At 40.1% G+C, this 22,992-nt stretch overlaps 1 long non-coding RNA gene across 3 annotated transcripts in view; it reads left to right on the forward strand.

Moving 5' to 3' along the window:
- Positions 1–8,791, forward strand: part of LOC138765149 (uncharacterized) — a 15,920-nt gene extending 7,129 nt beyond the window's left edge. For all 3 annotated transcript variants that reach the window (XR_011358513.1, XR_011358509.1, XR_011358517.1), the window contains exon 4: positions 8,596–8,791. This is a non-coding gene — a long non-coding RNA (uncharacterized lncRNA). The remainder of the gene's footprint in view (positions 1–8,595) is intronic.
- Positions 8,792–22,992: the final 14,201 nt, after the last annotated feature.

Genomic DNA, 22,992 nt, shown 5'->3' on the forward strand with positions numbered 1-22,992 from the left:
AACATATATAATACAATAAACCCATTAAACAATGTCATCACACAATGAAAATAAACAAGAAAATTGTCTCATCTACTTTTACACACTGGGTCAGTTCATTTCATCTTCTCATTCTATCATTTTAGGGGGTGGAGGTCCACGTTAGGCCCTCTCTATTATGTTCCATGTACGGTTCCCAAATTTGTTCGAATACTGTGACTATATTTTTTTAATATATGTTATTTTTTCCAATGGAATATATTTATTTATTTCTATGTACCATTGCTGTACTCTCAGGCTCTCTTCTGATTTCCAGGTTGTCATTATACATTTTTTTTCTACAGCTAAGGCTGTCATATAAATCTTTTTTGTGCTTCATCCAATTTGAGGCCTAGTTCTTTACTTCTTATATTACTGAGAAGAAGGATCTCTGGATTTTTTGGTATGTTGCTTTTTGTGATTTTATTTAATACCTGATTTAGATCTTCCCAAAACTTTTTCACTTTCTCACATGCCCAAATTGCATGTACTGTTGTTCCCATTTCCTTCTTCCTGCGAAAACATCTATATGATACTGTTGGGTCCCATTTATTTAACTTTTGTGGCGTGATATATAGGCTGTGTAACCAATTATATTGCATCATGCATAACCTCGTGTTTATTGTATTTCTCATAGTTCCGGAGCATAGCTTTTCCCATTTTTCATTTTTTATCTTTATGTTTAGAACTTGTTCCCACTTTTGTTTGGGTTTACAGCTTATTTCATCATTCTCTTCCTCTTGCAGCTTGATGTACATGTTTGTTATAAATCTTTTAATTATCATTGTGTCTGTAATCACATATTCAAAGCTACTTCCTTCTGGTAACATCAGCCTGCTTCCCAATTTGTCCTTTAAGTAGGTTTTCAGTTGGTGGTGTGCAAACATTGTGCCATGAGTTATACCATATTTGTACTTCATTTGTTCAAAAGATAATAAATTATTTCCCAAATAACAATTTTTTATTCTTTTGATCACTTTTCTCTCCCATTCTCTAAAGGAAAGGTTATCTATTGTGAAAGGGATTAGTTGATTTTGCGTCAATAATAATTTTGATAGTTAGTAATTTGTTTTTTTTTCCTTTCTACGTGAATCTTCTTCCAAATGTTGAGCAGATTGTGCAGTACTTGTGAATTTCTATGCTGCACCAGCTTTTCATCCCACTTATAAAGTATATGTTCTGGTACCTTCTCCACTATTTTATCGAGCTCTAACCTGGTCCAATTTGGTTTTTCCGTTGTTTGATAAAAATCTGATAGATATCTTAATTGTGCTGCTCTATAATAATTCTTAAAGTTTGGTAGCTGTAAGCCCCATTGTTTGTAACATTCTGTTAATTTATCTAGCGCTATCCTCAGTTTGTCCCCTTTCCATAAGAATTTCCTTCTTATTTTCTTTAGCTCATTGAAGAATTTCTCTGTTAAGGGAATTGGTAATGATTGAAATAGGTATTGTATTCTAGGGAAGATATTCATTTTGATGTAATTTACCCTTCCTATCAGTGTTAGCGGTAAATCTTTCCAATGTTCTAAGTCATCTTGTAATTTCTTAATTAATGGCTGATAATTTAATTGTATAGATGGCCTAGATTATTATCTAGTCTAATACCTAGGTATTGGATTGCTTGTGTTTGCCATTTAAATGGTGATTCTTTCTTAAACTTTGTGAAATCTGCGTTATTCATTGGCATTGTTTCACTTTTATTTGCATTGGTCTTGTACCCCGATATTTCTCCATATTCCTTCAATTTCTTATCTAATTCTTTTATTGATAATTCTGGTTCTGTTAAGTATACTATGACATCATCTGCAAATAGACCAATTTTATATTCCTTCTCTTTTATTTTTAATCCCTTTTATTTTATTTTCTGTTCTTATCAGTTCTGACAAGGGTTTTATAGCTAAAGCAAACAGTGAGGGAGATAGTGGACATCCCTGCCTAGTTGACCTGCTTAATTTAAATTGGTTCGATTATATATACATTTACTGTCACCTTCGCCAATGATCCCTTATATAACTCTTTAATCCGATTAATATATTTCTCTGGTAGGTTTAACCTCTGTAGTACTTTGAATAAATAATTCCATTCTACCCTGTCAAAGGCTTTCTCTGCATCTAAAGTAACTGCCATTGTTGGCGCCTTATTTCCTTGTACTGCATGGATTAAGTTAATGAACTTACAGATATGTCCATTGTTCATCTTTTCTTAATAAATCCAGTTTGATCCTGTTTTACTATTTTTGGTACACAGTCGACCAATCTGTTTGCTAATAGTTTTGCTATTATCTTATAATCTGAGTTAAGTAGAGATATTGGTCTATACGATGCTGGTGTTAGTGGACCTTTCCCTGTCTTTGGTATTACTGTAATTATTGCTGTCTTACATGAGTTTTCTGTTTCTTCTATCTGGTTCATTACTTCCAGGAGAGGAGGAATTAATAACTCTTTAAATGTTTTATAGAATTCTATTGGGAGTCCGTCCTCTCCCGGTGTTTTATTGTTCGGTAGCTTTTTTAATATATCCTGCATTTCCTCTATTTCAAATGGTTTTATCAGTTTGTTTTGCTCCTCTTCTTGCAATTTTGGTAGTTAAATTTTAGCTAGAAACTCATCTATTTTGTCTTCTTTCCCTTCATTCTAAGTTCGGTATAATTGTTCATAGAATTCCTTGAAGTTTTCATTGTTCTCTGTTGGGTTATATGTAATTTGTTTGTCCTTTTTCCTTGATGACAATACCATTGTTTTAGCTTGATCTGTTTTAAGCTGCCAAGCTAGTATTTTGTGCGTTTTTTCTCCTAGCTCTTAATACTTCTGCTTTGTCTTCATTATGTTCTTCTCCACCTTAAACGTTTGCAGTGTTTCGTATTTTATTTTTTTGTCTGCAAATTCTCTTCTTTTTGTTGTATCTTCCCTTGTTGTTAGTCCTTTTGCTGCACTTACTATTTCCCTTCCAGCTATTCTATTTCCCGATATCAGTCCTTCTTCATCTTAGTTACATAACTTATTATCTGCCCTCTGATGAAAGCTTTCATTGCATCCCATAATCTAAATTTATCTTTCACTGATTCTGTATTTATTTCAAAGTACATTTTAATTTGGCGCTCAATCGATTCTCTAAAATCCTGTCTTTTAAGTAGCAGGTTAATTTCCATCCATATGTTCTTGGTGGGATGTCCTCCAGTTTTATTGCTAATAACATGGGTGAGTGATCTGATAACAATCTAGCTTTATATTCCATTTTCCTAACTCTCCCTTGGATATGGACTGACAACAGGAACAGGTCAATCCTTGAGTATGTTTTATGTTTACTTGAATAATATGAGTATTCTTTCTCCTTTGGGCATTGTCTCCTCCATATATCCAAAAGTTGCATTTCCTGCATTGATTTAACCATAAATTTGGCTACTTTGTACTTTTTGCTAGTCTTTTCTCCAGTTTTATCCATCTTTGAGTCCAAATTAAGGTTAAAGTCCCCTCCTATCAATATATTCCCCTGGGTATCCACAATCTTCCAAAAGATATCTTGCATAAACTTTTGATCCTCTTCATTAGGTGCATATATATTGAGCAAATTCCAAAATTCTGAACATATCTAACACTTTATCTTTAATTACCTCCCTGCTGGATCTATTATTTCCTCCTCTATTTTGATTGGTACATTTTTATTGATTAATATAGCTACTCCTCTGGCTTTTGAATTATATGATGCTGCCATTACATGCCCTTCCCAGTCTCTCCTTAATTTCTTGTGTTCCACTTCAGTTAGATGCATCTTCTGCACGAATGCTATATCAATTTTTTTTCTTTTTTCAGTAAATTTAATAGCCACTTCTTTTTGATTTGGTTATGTATTCCATTAATATTTATAGTCATATATTTCAACATGGCCATTTCATACTTTGTTTATATCTCATTTCCGCTTCTTCTCCACCACCTTTCCCCTTTTCCCCATTTCCATTTCTCAGTTTTCTTTTTTTGAACGCACTGTATGACAACACTTCTAAAACATAAAATATTTCAACCATTCCCACATCTAAAATTCCCTTAACCCCAAGTGTTCCCCCCCCCCCTCTCTGAGTCGCCCCTTGTCCCTTGCTGGGCAACCACAACTCCTCTCTCCATTCGGACTGTGAACCCATTCGCAAGTGTCAACTGATTTCCCAGTGATTGTTATTCTCTCCCCCCCAACCCTCTCCAGAAAAGACTTTTATCTTCACATTAAAACGAAGCTCCCCCTCATTTCTTTTCTTTTTCTTTTTGTTTTATGTATTTATTATTAATTTTTTTAACCCCCTCCTCTTTTTTCCCCCTTCTCCCTTACTTCCTTTTTCTTCCCTTCTTTAATTTTTACTTATACATTATTTTTACTTCTTTATATGTAGTTTGTCATTGTTCTTTGTTCTTGTTACATCTCTTCATCTCTCTTTCTGTCTTGCAGGCATTCTGCAAATTCTCATGCTTTTTCCAGATCTGAGAACAGTCTGTTTTGCAGCCCCGGGATAACTATTTTAAGCACTGCTGGATACCTTAACATAAATTTATAGTGTTTCTTCCATAGGATCGATTTTAACAGGAGTTGTCTTACATCCCCTTTTTGATTGCCATTGTCATTTTGGAGGCCAGGTTAATGGAAATAACAGCAGACAAAAAATTGCAACTGGAACTCAGCAGATCAGACAGCGTCCATGGAGAGTCAATGTTTTAGATGAGACAGAGCTAACAGCCCTTCCAGGTGATGCACAGCTTTACATGCACATCATCTAACCTAATCTACTGCTCTCTGTGTACCCAGCGTGACCTCTATATCAACAAATGCAGATTGGGTGACCACTTTTCCCACAACTGCGCTTGGTTTGAGGGCTTAAATTTGAGTTTACTTTAGCCAATCTTTTAACTCCCTCAACCATTCCTACAATAATATGTCTGTTCTTGGTCTCATCCTTTGTTAGGGAGAGTTCAGATGCAAATTTGAGAGACAACACAGCATATTCCTCCTGGACAGCCTTAAAAAGCTGCATGATCAATTATTTTTTCCAATTTTAGGTATCCCCCATTCCTATCTGAATTCAGTTTCCATCTCTTCATTATCTACTCCTATATCTATTCTTTACTTTTCTTTCCCTCTTTCTACATTTTCAATCCTCTCCTTCCCCACCCTAATGGCTTCACCTTTACCTTTCACACTTTCTGTCCAAAATGCCCTCATCTCCAGGCCACTTCCCCAGCTTCTTTCCACCCTTTATAGAAGTAATTTCATCCCCTTCCCTCCAGTCTTGATAAAGGGCCCATTTCTACCCACGGATCCTGTCTGAACTACTCAAAATTCCAGCATCAGCAGCTTTTGTAATTCTCTGATCGAAAGAAAAGTGTGGGTTAGACAATGTAACTGCGGTGGTGGAAAATCACATCTTATCCCACTAACAGCAATTCCAAGGCTATAATTCAGTTGATGTCAGGGCTTTATGTCACTTCTATCCTCAATGAAAATTGGAAATTAGACCACATCCTGTGATTGATATCAATCAGTCAGCTATCACATTTCCTACTTTATAAAAAGCCAACCTTCAAGATTACCCCATCGAATATAAAGGTGCTTTGAGCTACATGGTAGTCATGTTTTTTTGTTATTTTAACATGGAAATCTACTGTACTCCACAATACAAAACTGGAAAAGTTTACACATGGTTCTCCATGGCCAGCCACTTTGGTTCTTTTATTCTTTTAATTATTATGATTCAATCTAGATATGTGGAAGCAAATATCTAACTTTCAGAAATGGGATCAATACATGATCATTTGAATTGTAAGACAATTTAAAATGCACTGGACGGAAAGTTTTTTAACCTCAGTCATTCTACAGAAAATTTGTATGAATCACAGTGCTTACATTTTATGGATAGCCAACAGAGAAACTTGTTCTTTTTAATCACAAGATTCCTCCCTGACCCCCCAAGGAACTCAATTAAAACTCCACTTTGTCTCCAACCTTACCATTCATCTACAAAATGCAATAACTCACCAGGGTATCTTGGCCAGCAGCTCCCAAACCCTTGAACTCTACAGCACAGAAGTACAACAGTCAAAAGACATAAATGCTGGAGGAGCTCAGCTGGTCTCGCAGCATTCATAGGAGGTGAAAATATATTACTGATGTTTTTCCTCAAGGTACTAGTGAAAAGAGCCATGCATCTGAATTAAAGGCTGAAGAAAGAAAGGGAGATGAATGGAGGTGGGGGGGGGGGGGGGGGGGAGGGGGAAACTTCAGACCATCAGACAAAAGGTGATAATTGGATATGATAAGTTCATCTCTGGTGCATGGATCTCCCAGAGGCCAGCCATTCCAATGCCCTGCCCCATTCCCTTGCTGATATATCTGTCCATGCACTGCCACACTGAGACCACACGCAAATTGGAGGAACAGCACCTCATGTTTTGTCTGGGCACTCTCCAACCAGATGAAATTGACATTGACTTCTCTGGTTTCCATTAAAAACCACCCCATCCCTATCTCCTTTCCCTGTCACTTTTCCTCTAGTGCTCTCTCTCTTTTCCCTTTACCATCTGTCTCCTTTCACAGAGACAAAATGAATGATCATCTTTCCTCTTATCCAATTAACATCATTTATCTGTACTCCTCCCCTTCCCATTTTTCCCCCTCTCTTTTCCACAGCCTTTAATTCAGGCACTTGCCTTTTTTCAGTCATACCTTGAAGAAGGGCTCAGGAATGAAACGTCGGTAATATATCTTTACTTCCTCTGGACACTGTGAGACTGGCCGAGTTCCTCCAGCATTTCTGCACTTTTGATGAGAATCATAGTGGCTGCAGATTTTTGTGTTTCACTCCAGAAGGACAACAGGAAGACCTGCATGTTCCCCTTCTGCTCATAACTCTCCTTTGCTACTGAAATAATATTGCCTTTACTTCATTAGGGCTTGTGATAGTACAGATCTGTCACCAATGTACATAGTGTATATAGTTACAGTATCTAGACTGTGCTTACAGCGATTGGCTGAGAGCTAAGCCACGCCTACTGTCTGGGCCTTAAACGGTTGTATCCCTAGCCAGGTCGGATCATTCTGGACTGGTCGGCCACCTGTGAAGAGCACCTGTCTTTTGCTAATAAAAGCCTTGGTTTGGATCAACAAGTCTTTGATTCTTTCGACGAGCTCTACAGGGCTGTGACTCAAATCCTGGAATTCTGCTCCTTGCAGCATTGTGGGAACAGCCTCAGCACCAGCAATCCAAAATCATAGCTTGCTAGCACCTTTTCAATGATTTTTAAAAATGGGAATTAAATAGCAAACATGCTAGCACTGGATACAAATTGTGAAAGGATGAAACTAAATCAAGTTTGAAGCATCTGCTTGCAAACACCTGATAAGTCATTCTAAACCTCAAAGAGCTTAGAGATGTGATGTGAGGTGATTTCATCACAAAAAAGCAGGAGGCAGCCTTCATTTTCAAGTAGGCAGGAAAGTAGATGAAAGAACCCTTCTGAGGCTTTCTGAAAATGAACAGATGAGTTCTCACTTGCTTAAAATACAATAAACTGGTTGTGTATATCTTTGTGCATTTTAATGCCCTGGAAACATAACAGCAATGCTGTCTTCTCCAAATCCTCTAAATTCACTATAAGGGTAAACAAACTGATTCAGTATTCTCTCCAAATTTATTGAGGCTTCAATTATATACAGTGGGACAAATGAGGCATGTTGGACAGGCAACATCACTCACATACTCAAAGTAGCATTTCAACAGTGCAGACAGGCCTTCTTGTGGTGACAGAGTAGATTATAATTATGTAGCATGGGGAGGTTCAAGAGCCTGATTGCTGGAATTCTCATTTCTGTACCATCTTCCTGAAAGGAACAGCAAAAAGAGGTTGTGACCAGGATGATGGGGATACTTTAAGATGTTGGCTACCTTCATGAAGCAGCACCTCACCTAGATCTTTTCACTACATTTGAGGTGGGAGGCCATGATGGACTTGGCTACATCTTCTATTTTCTGCAAGCTTCCGCATTTCTGGGCATTTGAATGACCAAACCAGACTGTAAAGCAACCAATCAGTACACAGTCAGTACGGGGACACTAATAACATTGAGCATAATGCCCTGCAACAGGTAGTGGGCACAGCCCAGGCAAAACCCTCCCCACTGTCGAGAACCTCTACAGGGAACTCTGCCATCGGAGAGCAGCAGCAATCACAAGGACCTACACCATCCATCACAATCTCTGTTCTCACTGCTGCTATCAGCAAAGAGGTATAGGTACCACGAGGCTTGTACCACCAGGTTCAGGAACAGCTGCTACCTCTTCACCATCAGACTCCTCAATAAACTCAAATTTGTTTAAGGATTCTTACTTGTGGAATTTATTGATTTTTTAATTCTCTCTGTAAGTCAGTTTGTTTACATTCATTATCTGTTTACAGATTTTTTTTACATGTTTACACTGAGTACAGGTTGTTATTTGCACTATTAATAAGTGGTAATTCTGTCTTGCCCACTGAAAAGGAATTTCAAGGTGGGATTTGATGTCATGTATGCTGCCAATAAATCTAAAATTTGTCCACAGAACACCTGTAGATGAAAGTAGAGGCATTCTTTCTCTTTCTTCATGGTTGTTTTGATGTGCTGCCTCCTGGAGATGTACTGCAATTTGTGGTCTACCAGAAAATTGAAGGTATTAACCCTCTCCACTCCATCCCATCAATGAAGAGAAATGTGTGTGCTCCCCTTTCTAAAATCCACAATAAATTTCTTGCTCTTGATTTTCAGAGTGTGATTGTTGTTCCAGCACCACCCAACCAGTGTCTTGATATCCTGTTATCATTTCCCATTATTCAGCCAACAATAGTGGTGTCATAAAAATGAATAGTAATTTAAAAAGATTTGGAAGTTGTAATCTCCCAAGTCATATTTCAATATTATTTTATGAATAGAAACTCTTGCCATTTTAGCCTTCCATAAACATTTCCTAACTACTGTATTCAAGTCTTTAAGAATATTTTTAGGAATATTACAAGGAATAGATTGAAAAAATACTGAAATGCATTCATTTTTATACAATTCTCTCTACCAACTAAAGTTATTGACAAGTCTTTCTATTTAATTAAATCCTCTTTAATTACAGAAAATAACGGCAAATAACTTAAAGCATATAAATGATGTATACGTCTATCTATTTTAATACCTAAATATTTAATTTGATCAGTCCATTTAAAATGTGCTACTCCTTTACATACAGAATAATCAGCTTCAGTCAATGGTAAAAGTTCACTTTTATTCCAATTCACTTTATACCCCAATAATTCTCCATATTGTATCAACTTTTCCTGTAAAACTTTTAACAACTCTTGTGGTTCCATTAAATAAATCAACACATCAACCACAAGTAAACTAATCTTAAATTCATCCAATCCTGTTTTAATGCCATATATATCCCTTTACTGCCTTATTAATTGTGCTAGAGGTTCAATCACCAATGCAAATAATGTTGGTGACAGAGGACAACCCTGTCTAGTTGATCTCTCTAAATTAAAAGATTCCAATAAAAGCCCATTTGTCATAACTCTAGTTTTTGGTTGTTTATATACTGCCTTAATCCAATTTATAACATTGGTCCAAACCAAAATTTTTCCAACACTATAAATAAAAAAACAACATTCCACACTATCAAATGCCTTTTCAGCATCTAATGATAAGACCATTCATAAGTTGGATTTCTCCTGTGAATTATTAATGAAACTAATTAATTTAGTTATATTATCATCAGAACATCTCTTCTTTCTTTGGCTTGGCTTCGCAGACAAAGATTTATGGAGGGGTAAATGTCCACGTCAGCTGCAGGCTCGTTTGTGGCTGACAAGTCCGATGCGGGACAGGCAGACACGGTTGCAGCGTTTGCAGGGGAAAATTGGTTGCTTGGGGTTGGGTGTTGGGTTTTTCCTCCTTTGTCTTTTGTCAGTGAGGTGGGCTCTGCGGTCTTATTCAAAGCAGGTTGCTGCCCGCCGAACTGTAAGGCGCCAAGATGCACGGTTTGAGGCGATATCATCCCACTGGCGGTGGTCAATGTGGCAGGCACCAAGAGATTTCTTTAGGCAGTCCTTGTACCTCTTCTTTGGTGCACCTCTGTCTCAGTGGCCAGTGGAGAGCTCGCCATATAACACGATCTTGGGAAGGCGAAGGTCCTCCATTCTGGAGATGTGACCTACCCAGCGCAGTTGGATCTTCAGCAGCGTGGATTTGATGCTGTCGGCCTCTGCCATCTTGAGTACTTTAATGTTAGGGATGAATTCGCTCCAATGAATGTTGAGGATGGAGCAGAGACAACGTTAGTGGAAGCGTTCTAGGAGCCGTTGGTGATGCCGGTAGAGGACCCATGATTCAGAGTCGAACAGGAGTGTGGGTATGACAATGGCTCTGTATATGCTAATCTTTGTGAGGTTTTTCAGTTGGTTGTTTTTCCAGACTCTTTTGTGTAGTCTTCCAAAGGCGCTATTTGCCTTGGCGAGTCTGTTGTCTATCTCGTTGTCGATCCTTGCATCCGATGAAATGGTGCAGCCGAAATAGGTAAATTGGTTGACCGTTTTGAGTTTTGTGTGCCTGATGGAGATGTGGGGGCGGGGGTAGTAGTCATGGTGGGGAGCTGGCTGATGGAGGACCTCAGTTTTCTTCAGGCTGACTTCCAGGCCAAACATTTTGGCAGTTTCCGCAAAACAGGACGTCAAGCACTGAAGAGCTGGCTCTGAATGGGCAACTAAAGTGGCATCATCTGCAAAGAGTAGTTCACGGACAAGTTGCTCTTGTGTCTTGGTGTGAGCTTGCAGGTGCCTCAGATTGAAGAGACTGCCATCTGCGCGGTACCGGATGTAAACAGTGTCTTCATTGTTGAGATCTTTCATGGCTTGGTTCAGCATCATGCTGAAGAAGATTGAAAAGATGGTTGGTGCGAGAACGCAGCCTTGCTTCACACCATTGTTAATGGAGAAGGGTTCAGAGAGCTCATTGCTGTATCTGACCCGACCTGGTTGGTTTTAGTGCAGTTGGATAACCATGTTGAGGAACTCTGGGGGGCATCCGAGGTGCTCTAGTATTTGCCAAAGCCCTTTCCTGTTCACGGTGTCGAAGGATTTGGTGAGGTCAACAAAGGTGATGTAGAGTCCTTTGTTTTGTTCTCTGCACTTTTCTTGGAGCTGTCTGAGGACAAAGACCATGTCAGTAGTTCCTCTGTTTGCGCGAAAGCTGCACTGTGATTCTGGGAGAACATTCTCGGCAACACTAGGTATTATTCTATTTAGGAGAATCCTAGCAAAGATTTTGCCTGCAATGGAGAGCAGCGTGATTCCCCTGTAGTTTGAGCAGTCTGATTTCTCGCCTTTTTTTTTGTACAGAGTGATGATGATGGCATCATGAAGGTCCTGAGACAGCTTTCCTTGGTCCCTGCAGAGCTTGAAAAACTCATGCAGTTTGGCATGCAGAGTTTTGCCTCCAGCCTTCCAGACTTCTGGGGGGATTCCATCCATACCTGCTGCTTTGTCATTTTTCAGTTGTTCAATTGCCATATATGTCTCTTCCTGGGTGAGGACCTCATCCAGCTCTAGCCTTAGGAGCTGTTGAGGGAGCTGGAGCAGGGCGGATTCTTGGACTGAGCGGTTGGCACTGAAAGGAGATTGGCAGTGTTCTGACCATCGGTTGAGGATGGAGATCTTGTCGCTGAGGAGGACTTTGCCGTCTGAGTTGCGCAGCGGGCTTTGGACTTGAGGTGAGGGGCCGTACACAGCCTTTAGAGCCTCGTAAAAACCCCTGAAGTCGCCAATGTCCGTGCTGAGCTGGGTTCGTTTGGCGAGGCTAGTCCTTAATAAAACCCACTCGATGAATAGAGTCAACTTAGGTAAAAATTGCACTTACCTATTAGCTTGAATCTTAGTCAAAAGTTTGTAATCAACATTTAATGATGAAATTGGTCTATAAGACCAAGATTCCGATGTTCTTTTTTTTAAAGAATAACGGTTATAATAACTGTGAAAAATATTCTAGTAAAGATTGTGTATCTCTTGCCTGCTGTAAAATTTCAACAAAGAACGGAAGTAATTATTTTTGAAATTTCTTATAAAATTCCACAGTAAAACTATCCTCTCCTAGAAATTTACCATTTGGCATTGAATTCAAAACGAACATAATTTCTTTAAAATCTATTGGCTTCTCCAATTGTTCCTTAATGCAATCATTCAAAATAGGTAATTGTAAATTATTTAAAAATCCATCTATTTTATTTTGATCTTGCTGCACTTCTGAAAAATATTTTTTAATAATATTCTTTAAACTGCTAATTAATATCCTGAGGTTTATAAGAAACTTTCAATTTTTTTTACAACCTGCCTTTATTATTCTAGATCCTTGCTCAGATTTCAATTGCCATGCCCCAAACTCATAATATTTTTGTTTAAATCGTTGCAATAAACGTTCAACTCTATAAGTTTGTAGTGTATTATATTTCAATTTCTTAGGATCTAATTATATATTTTTCTCTTTATCAAATGGATTCCTCTTTAACTCTTTTTCCAAAACATTTATATCTTTCTCTAACATATCAACTTCAGCTAAATATTGCTTTTTAAGTTTGACTGTAAAACTAATAATATGACCTCTTAAATATGCTTTTAAATAATACAAATTAACTGTTCTCAGAATTTCTTTTTATATCTAAAAACTGTTGTATTTGTTCATTAATATATTTGCAAAATTCTTTATTTTTTTAATAATAAAGAATTAAACCTCCAGCAATATGTAGAGAACATTTTTTCTGTTATTGCATACGTCAATGAAACAAGTGAATGATCCGACAAAATTCTAGACTTATATTCACTCAATACTAAATTATCCAATAACTGAGCCAATAATAAAAACAATTAATTCTAGAATAAGTATTGTACTGAGCTGAATGAAAAGAGTAGTCCCTCTCTTTCGGGTTTAATTTCCTCCATATATCAATCAAATTAAGTTCCTTCATCAAAAATAAAATTTTTTTAGCTATCTTTGTTCTTGACATCTCCTTACCAGATTTATCAACTAAAGGATCTAAGCAACAATTAAAATCACCCCATCATAAGTTGATCATGTGACTATGACAAATTAAGTAAAAATCCTGAATAAACATCTTGTCATCCACATTTGGTGTGTTACGAGCCCAGAGGACCCCAAAACCCAGCAGCAATAGATAGATATTCACCAAGACAGATGGCTACTTAAACAAAAGTTGCTTTTAATTATCTTTAAACATGAAAACAGGATCAAATTTTAACCTATTACTATTAACTTAACTAACCTAACCTCCTTCTAATTCTAAACGCAAGTGTATGTAATGTGTGTGTAAGTTCAGAAAAGTTTGTTGAATCACAGTCCAATCTCATTCCTCCAGATTCTCTGCTTGCAGGCAATTCTTATACTGTACACAGAGTTTAACATTTATGATGTTCACCAGGATTTGGTGCTTGAAAGGTAAATGGTTACTGCTCAGGAAGGTTCTTGTCAGTTTTCAGAGATGATTTGTTGTTCCTGGACACAAACTGATCCTTTTTAATCAGCCATGTCAGTGTCTTGACCTCAGGTTTCTCCAGATGATAACCTTTTTCTTTCAGGTCACCACAGAGTTCCTTTTTATTTCTCTTATTTCAAGTGAAACATTATGCAGTCAGTCCTCTCCTCTTGTATGAACCACAAGGGCTTTGACCAGGCTGAATGAAGCACTCACAACCCATCTTCCAAATGTTCTTTTTCCACAAGCTTGCCAGCTTGTCCTGTTCCAGTCCCAGCTGTTGTTGTTGACTGTGGAACTACAGAACTGAATTCTCTCTCTCTCTCTCCCTCAGAGAAAATCCTGTTTTACTCTCTTTTTCCTTCAAAAAAACCACATGACCCTCTTAGAATAGCAAACTGCACTCCAGACAGACTGCACTCTGAGTTTTTTCACCTGTTACTTTTCAAAACAACAGTTCACTAGTAAAGTCCCTTGGGAACCCCCCAAAGCATTTGCAAAGGAGCTGGCCAGTCCAGCTTGAGCAGAGCTCCTGTATTTTAAATGAGAACTGTTTTGAAGTGTTTGCATGTTACCTATACTAAAAAATCCTGCATATTTTATCTCCCAAAATCATATCTATATACAGTATAAAACACAACATATTCTGTCACAGGTGCATAAATATTCACCAAAGTCCAAGATTTGGAATCAATTTTACAATTTACTCACAAAACTCTCCCTATTGACTCATATAATGATTCCAAAATAAATGGCCAATTTTTATGATCCAAAATTGTCACCCCTCAAGCTTTAAAGTTAAAAGAAGAATAAAAGACTTGACCCATCCAGACTCTTTTAAACTTTTAATGTTCAATTTCAGTTAAATTAGTTTCTTGCAAGAATGCAATATCAACTTTCAGTTTCTTAATATAAATTAACACTCTCCTATATTTAATGAGGTTATTGAGCCCATTCACATTAAATGTAGCAAATTTTAAATTAGCCATTTAATTTCATAAAGATCCCAATCTATGCAGTATGGTCTCCATCCACATAAAAGTTATAAAATTAATCCAAATCTCCTCAAAAGAATAAAAGAAAAAGAAAAAACCCCAAAACATACACAAAACAACATATAAAACAAAAGCCCACTCCATCCTTCCTTCCTTAAGTACTAATGGTACTACCCCGCTTACAACACTCTCCATACAAGATGGGTAATGGCCTAAGCCACGAAGTGAGCAACGGAGTTGGTTGAGCTACAATGTGATTTTGCATCGCTCCCGAACAGAAATAACAAGAATATATGAACAAAAAGTTCAGGTCTGATAAGCTGTTTCCATGTCTCTATTCATTTTCTCATCATCAATCAAGATTTCTTCAGAATCACTTAATTCCTTTTTTTTGCATCTCCTCCAGTCGATCGATCTTTCTGTATCTTCTTCTTTTTCTCCTTCTGAACACCATTACCATTTTTCTTAGCAACTCCATTCGATTTTTGCACATGAGGAGACGAAGACCGACCTTTTTTAAGATCAGGAAAAGAATGAGCAAAAATCTTCAAAAAAAACAGAGATTCATATTCCCCCTTAAAAAAAAAACTTTTAAAACAGCAGGAAATCTAAAAGCAAATTTGTAACTCCTCTGCTAGAGGACTGTTTTCGCTAAGTTGAATTCTTTACGCTTTTTAATATCTTGTCTGAGATCCACATTAAAAAAAAGACTTCTATTCCAAACAATCAACAGGCCTCGTGCATTTTGAACTGCCAAGCTTAAAATCAGTTCTCTAACCTGATATCATAGGCACGTGACCAAAACAGATCGAGGTGGTTGGCCTAGTAGAGGTTTCCTTCTAAGTGCTCTATGGGCTCTATCCAGTTCCAATCCATTCAGAAACAAATTCAATCCTAAGACATCAGGTATCCATTTTTGAAAGAACTTTACTGGCTCAGAGCCTTCAAAGTCTTCTGGCAAACACATTATCTTCACATCATTCCTCCGGCTCTGATTCTCCAATGAATAAATTTTCTTCAATAAATCATTTTACTCTATCCTCCATCCAGTAAAAGAATCATCAGAAGTATTCAACTTCTGTTGACATTGATCAATATCACAGACACAATCCTTCCATCTTGTACTTTATCCACAACCTTGGCATATTTTGCAACATCAGCTTTAACAATTGCAACGTACTCCATCACATTTGAAAGCTTATTATTAACAGATGAAAAACCCAAAGAAATCTGTTAAGATATTGCCTGAAATTGTTGCTCAAAATAATCTTTATGTTTAAGTAAATGTCCATCCTGCAACAGGATTTTCTTGCATTTCTCTTTGTTCACTAAATTGAATTTCTTCTTCTGAACTTGGTTCTTCAAACTCTTCCATTGCTCCTTCTCCCAGTTCTTCTGCTTCCACCACTGTTACCTACCCCCTCAGGTCTTAGACCGATCCTCCACCGATCCAGACTCGCTAGATTGGCAAGCACCAGCAACCACCCCCCATCCGGCCCCCCCAGGAGAAAAATACTAGGAATAGAGCACATGCACAAAGTCTCTTCAACTTCTGAAGAAGAATCTCACTTCGCGTCGGCGCCATTTTGCCTAAGAGTCCGCGGTGTTGGTGCCAGTGTTACCCTCTGTCATCGCTGGGAGTGAGGAGGAAGATTACCTGAGTCTCCTGGATTCAGCTCCAAGGTAGGCCTCACCTCTTTCAAGCTCACCGATTGTTTTAAAATTGTTTTTTTCATTGCTTAAGCCCTAGATTTTTTTCATCGTTGTTTCAGGTTGTTCGAATTGTATTCTGTTAAAATTTATATATTATTAAAAGGCATTTCAAAACTGGTTTTTCAAAAATCCATCAGGAGAGATGACTACCCACATCTTTCTTCTAAACCATTACACCACGCCCCTCCACTTATATAAATTATTAGGAAAAATACAGTGTTTGGAGCAACATGACCACATATCTCACAGTACCACTGCTCAGTGTCAACTGGCAGTAAGACCCTTCTCCCGCATAAACTAAGAGATAGTCTAGAATTTTGTGCAAAATCTATGATATGTAATGTCCTTTTTATATCTCCAAGTCGTACCCAGCGGCAATGGACATACTGAAAAGCCAGTACTGGAAGAAGGTAAACGAGGACTTTGCAAAAGCAAATCTACCCGAAAACAGAGACATGGGGATCAAGTGCTGAGTAGCTTCAGGCCCTGTGAGCTCTCAGATGGGCCTGTGACTGCAAGGCCATGACGGCCACAGTGAACACGGAGGGCTTGATCAGAGACACCTATGCCGCGGACATAAAATCCAATTATATACAGCAGAGACTGTTGGAACAGGGTAAGCTCAATTTACAGAGGGCAGTTGAACTAGCGGACATGCTAGAGGTGGCCATCCAAAATATGGATGTCTACCAAGCCAAAACCACGGCTGCCTCGTAGTTTCCGTGGATGCCGCCATCTTGGGATGTGGGAGGACCGCAAGCCTGGGAAATACCGCCACATCTCACCAGTGACCCGACCACAGCTACTCTCTTCCATGAGTACCCAAAGTGCTACTTCTGCAGCCTGCACAGACACCCTAGAAAACATTGCCCAGGGAAAGGCGCGGTTTGCTCTAGCTGCAGAAAGAAAGGACATTACGCAAAGGTGTGTAAATCTGAGTCGCCCTCTAAACCCAGCAGTGCCATGTGTGGACCCTGGTTGCCACCTTTTTGGATGCCGCCATCTTCTCAATCCAGCATTGTGCGGGCCATGGGGGCCACCATCTTGGACACTGCCATCTTGGAACTAAACACCTAAACACTCTACCACATCTGTGGAGCCTGACATTGACTCAACACTGGTCTCCATCAAGCTAGATCAAGGTATTCCTCACCAACTTGCCAGATTGATGACGGACACCGAGGTAAACAGTCATTTGATGAGCTGCACAGAGAGCTTCTTCCACCCTGACACAGTGCAGCGTTACTCCCTCACAGTAAGGCCAGTACATCACAAAGTCTCTTTGGCCTCAAAATCCTGAGCGACAGATGTCTGATGCTACTGCATAATGACTTTGACTGTGCGGGGCACAGACTACAAAGACTTTAAACTCCTTGTGATGCTGCAGTTCTGCACTGCCGTGCTGCTAGGGCTGGACTTTCAATGCTACCTTAAAAGTGTGACAATGGAATACAATGGGCCCCTTCCCTCCCCCCCTCACTGTCTGTAATCAGCAGTTTTGAAACTGCCTACTGCACTTCACTCATGAAAACCTTCCGTTTCCAGTCAGCAACCCGCAAATTGTCTACTGAGCACAAATTGCGGCCTTTCAACGCTCAAGATCACCCCTACACTGCTTTTCGCTAACTTCACGTCTGACTGTAAACCTGTTACCACCAAAAGTAGGCGATACATTTCCAGGGATGGCCTTTATTATGTCGGAGGTGAGGCGGCTCCTGAATGAGGGGATCATTGAAGCCAGCACCAACCCCTGGAGAGGCCAAATGGTGGTAGTAGAGAATGGGCAGAAACACAGAATTGTCATTGTCTACAGTCAGACCATTAATAGATAATCGCAGCTGAACACATACCTTTTTCCCCACATATCCAACATGGTAAATCAAATCGCTCAATATCAGATATTCTCCGCTATTGATTTAAAGTCACCATACCACCAGCTCCCTATCTCCCCAGAGGACTGTCAATACATAACCTTTGAGGCATTTGGCCACCTCTACCATTTCCCAAGGATTCCCTTTGATGTCACCAATGGGGTCTCGGTCTTCCAGCAGGAGATGGTAGACTAGTACAAGCTGCAAACCATGTTTCCGTATTTGGACAATATCACCATTTGCAGCCATGTCATGCAGGATCATGAAGCCAATCTCCAAAGATTTCTCCAGACCGCCAAGCTCCTTAACCTTACATACAATAAGGATAGGTGTATGTTACACACAACTCACTGTGCTATCCTTGGCTGCATCATAGAAAATAGGGTCATCAGCTCTGATCCCTATCGCATGCAGCCACTTTTGGAACTACCCCTTTCCCACAGCCTCAAATCTCTGAAAAGTTTTCTGGTCTTCTTCTCCTACTAGGCCTAGTGAGTACCCAATTATACGCACAAGGCCCGCCCCCTTGTCAAATCTTCCTCTTTTCGCCTGATGTCAGAACCCCATGCAACCTTCAGCTACATCAAAGTGGACATTGCCAAAGCCCCAATGCATGCAGTGGACGAATCCACCCCGTTCTAGGTGGAGAGCGATATGTCCGAATTCGCCTTGGCCACCACCTTTAACCAGGTGGGCAGATCCATAGCCTTCTTTTCCTGCACTCTCCAGGGCCCCTGTTGAGAAGGAGAGCCAGGCTATTTTTGAAGTGGTACAGCACTGGAGGTACTATGTTGCCAACAGAAGATTTATCTTGCTGACCAACCAAAATGCAGTTGGTTTCATGTTCAACAATCATCAGCGTGGTAAAATCAAAAACGATAAGATATTGAGGTGGAGAATCAAACTTTTTACCTACAATTATGATATCTTGTACCAGGCCTGGAAACTCAATGATCATCCAGATACCCTATCCAGCGGAACATATGCCAGCGCACAAATAGTCCGGTTACAAGCCTCCACAGAGACCACAGAGGTCACCAAGTTCATCTACTTTATCAAACCCCACAACCTACCTTACTCAATTGAACAGATCAGGTCCATGACCAGAAACTGCCAGGTCTGTGCAGAGTGCAAACTGCACTTCTATCAACCAGACAGAGCACATCTGATAAGGGTTGCCCACACATTTGAATGCCTGAACATTGATTTCAAGGAGCCCCTCCCCTCCTCTGACCACAACGTGTATTTCCTCAACATCATTGATGAGTATTTTCATTTCCCGTTCGCCATCCCCTGCTGGGACACGACCACTGCCACAGTCATCAAGGATTTGTGCAATCTCTTCATTCTGTTCAGGTACCCCTGCTATATTCATTACAACTTTTATGAGTGTCGAGGTGTGTCACTACCTGCAGGCCAGAGGCATCACCACAAACAGGACCAAGAGGTTAACAGGCAGGTGGAAATGGAGAACGTTACCATCTAAAAGGAGGTCTAGAGGCCTTCCAGTCTCCCACTCGGAAGAGGTCCTCCCCAATGTACTCCACTCAATCAGATGTCTCTGATGTATTGCCCCCAGTGCCACTCCACATGAAAGGATGTTTTCCTTCCCAAGGAAGTCCACTTCAGGAACTATGCTGCTGTCCTGGCTAATGTCCCCCAGGGCCGGTCTATGCCAGAAGCATGTGAGGAATCAGCCGTAAGTCTGATCTATTGGTCGAAAGGGTCAACCTCCTCCACGCCAGCCTCCAATATGCCTATGTGTTATACCCTGATGGGCATGAGGACACAGTCTCCATTCAGGTTCTGGCACCCTCAATGTGAGCCCATTGCTGACCACCCCACACTCCTCTTCATCTACAGCTACCCATGATGCACCACAGTCATGGCATGTTACCCAAGCCCCAGTGGATGACATGTCTAATCTGTCACCACACATCCACCAAGCCAACGCAGACAACAACATACAGGTGTTCCAGACCATTCAGGATTGAGCAACTGCACCGTAGCTAGTACTACAATGGCAGACCAGACCACCATAAAGAGTTAATGTGTAACCTTTAATTCACTTCACCCCTCCGGATTCTTTCTAAAATGAGGGGTGAATGTGGTAAACTACTGTGTTAGGACACAGTTCTTCCTGATTGCGCCTGAGGCTCCTCCCACAGACCCCTGAATAAAGGTGACTGTGCCACAGCTTCCTCCTTAGTCCAGGACAGTCAACCAGCATGGACGGACCTCCAGCCTGTTGTCAATAAAAGCCTTCTCTAACTTCTAGTCTTTGAAGTAATTGATGGTGCATCAGAGATCAACTGCAACTGCATCACAAGTCAAGGAGGAAGTCGTCGGATAAATCCAAGTATGACGAGATTAAGATTGAAGCTGCCATAGAGAAGGTGAACATGATAAGCAGAGAAGATGATGGTGGTGGTGGTGACGTTGAGTTTATTGACAAGATTTTACCTTATGACATTGAAGCTGACAACATTGAACCTTGTGAAATGGATGGCGTCAAAGAAACTCGAACTGATATACCAGAAGTGATTGAACATTTGACTTGAAGTTTGACAAGGATACTGGAAAAGCAATTCTGCCCAATGCATTGAGAACAGAAATAATAAAGGTGGGTTCAAAGTATTTCCAGAAGAATGAGGGACTTTTCCTACCAACAAATAACCACTTAATTAACCAAATTTTGGTTCAAGAGGAAATTGGGAAATGGTCGTGGTGAGGAAGTGACTTGCTCATGGCTGGTCCATTCCCCTTCTAAAAAGTCTGCATTTGTATTTGTCATCTTCTCTATTCCCGGTCAGACCATCAGTCCTCATTGGAGCAGGAAAGTAGATTCAACCAGTGAAAAGCAGCTGAAAGGATGAGTGTTCCTGAGAATCCCAAGAATCATTGGGAGTGCATCACACAGTGGAAAGAAATGGAAAGACATTTAGCTGGAAACAGAGGAGCTATTGATGTGGAATTTCAGTCACTGATTAACAAAGAAAAGCAGAGGTGGAATGATATCTTGATGAGAATCCTTCACTGCAAAAAATTGTTGTGCTTCAGATCCTGGCTTTGCAAAAACACAGAGTTACTTCACATGGATGATGACTCCTCTGTGGGAAATGTCCTGGGCTGACTGAAACTTCTAGCCAACTTTGACCCTGCCATAAAAGAACACCTCATTCATGTGGAAAGTCATTCTAGATCCATGCTGTATCTTTCACCAGATGACCAGAATTAATTCATCCACATGATGGCATCCACTGTTCACCAGAATTTACTGAGAATCATTCGTAAAACCAAGTACTATGGTCTCATGTTCCACTCGACTCCTGATCAGGTACACCATGAGCAAATGTCAGAAGTAGTGAGGTATGTGGAAGTTGATTTTGAGAGGAAAATGTATTAACCAGTTCAGCTTTCAACACAATTCTACCACTGTACCTGATAAGGAAGTTGAGGCTACTAAATCTAAACACTTCCTTCTGCAAATGGATTCTCGTCTTCCTGTCAGGGAAACTTCAGGCAGTCCGAATGAGTAACAGCATCTCCAAGACCATCACACTGAGCATAGCCCCCTCTCCCCTCACCACCAGGGCTGCGTGCTGAGTCCACCGCTGTTCACTCTGTCAACCCATGACTCTGCTACTAAAAACAGCTCGAAGCACATCAAGTTTGCTGATGACACAACCATGAATGATGAGTCAGTGTACAGAGATGAGGTGCAGTCGCTAATGGACTGGTGCACAGCCAAGAACCTGTATGTGAACATCAAAAAAACAAAAGAGATGATTGTTGACTTCAAGAGGGCCGAGGGGGTGGGGGGTGGGGAGAGGGTTCACATTCCACTGACCATTGACAGATCCACTGGTGAGGTTGTCAAGAGTTCCTTGGAGTGCACTTGGCAGTGAACCTCACATGGTCCCTTTACACAGCTCCTTAGTCCTTAGCCAAGAAAGCACAGCACAGCAGTGCTTCTACTTGCTGCGAAGAGTGATGAAAGCTCATCTCCCACCTTCCAGCCTCACTATATTCTACAGAGGATGTATCAAGAGCATCCTGTGCAACTGCATCACTGCCTGGTTTGGAAGCTGTACCTCCTAGGACCACAAGACCCTGCAGAGGATCGTGAAGTCAGCGGAAAAGATCACTGGGGGCTCTCTTCCTACTGTGAAAGATATCTACAACATTCAATGCAGGCAAAAGGCAATGAACATTGTGAAGGACTCCACACATCCCTCAAGTAAACTGTTCACCTTTCTGCCATCTGGTCGGAGTACTGCAGCACTTGGGCCTTACGTCCAGATTGGGCAAGAGCTTTCTCCCCCAAGCCACCAGGCTCCTGAACTTCCAGAATATTTGGGGATTGGGTACCATGAAATGTTAATATATAAGTCGTAATATTTTAAATGTGTTGAATTTCTATTCTTACTATATTTATGTAAATATGTTCCGTGGTCCTGGAGAAACGATATCTCATTTTTACAGTGTGAGCATGTTATGAATGTCAAATAAAGGTGACTTGACTTGAAAACAGTCTGTGTTAAGAGAGTCCTTCCTTGGTTTTATCCAGGTAAGCCGGAAGAATGCTGAGAGATTGGTTGAAGACATCTTGAAACAGCTGGAGAAGGATGAAATGGAGCTACAAGATTGTCAGTCACAGTGCTATAACAATGTGGCTGTGATGGCTGGACACAGAAATGGTGTTCATTAAAGAATAAGTGAGAGAAACAACCTGGCAGTGTTGGCGAATTGCGAAAATCACTCACTCAACTTGGTGGGTGCACATTCAGCTAAGTAGGATACAATGATAGTCACATTTCTTTGGAACCATAGAAGCTCTCCACACATTTTTCTCT

The sequence above is a fragment of the Narcine bancroftii genome, chromosome 1 (assembly GCF_036971445.1).
Source record: "Narcine bancroftii isolate sNarBan1 chromosome 1, sNarBan1.hap1, whole genome shotgun sequence".
Classification (NCBI taxonomy): Eukaryota; Metazoa; Chordata; class Chondrichthyes; order Torpediniformes; family Narcinidae; genus Narcine; species Narcine bancroftii.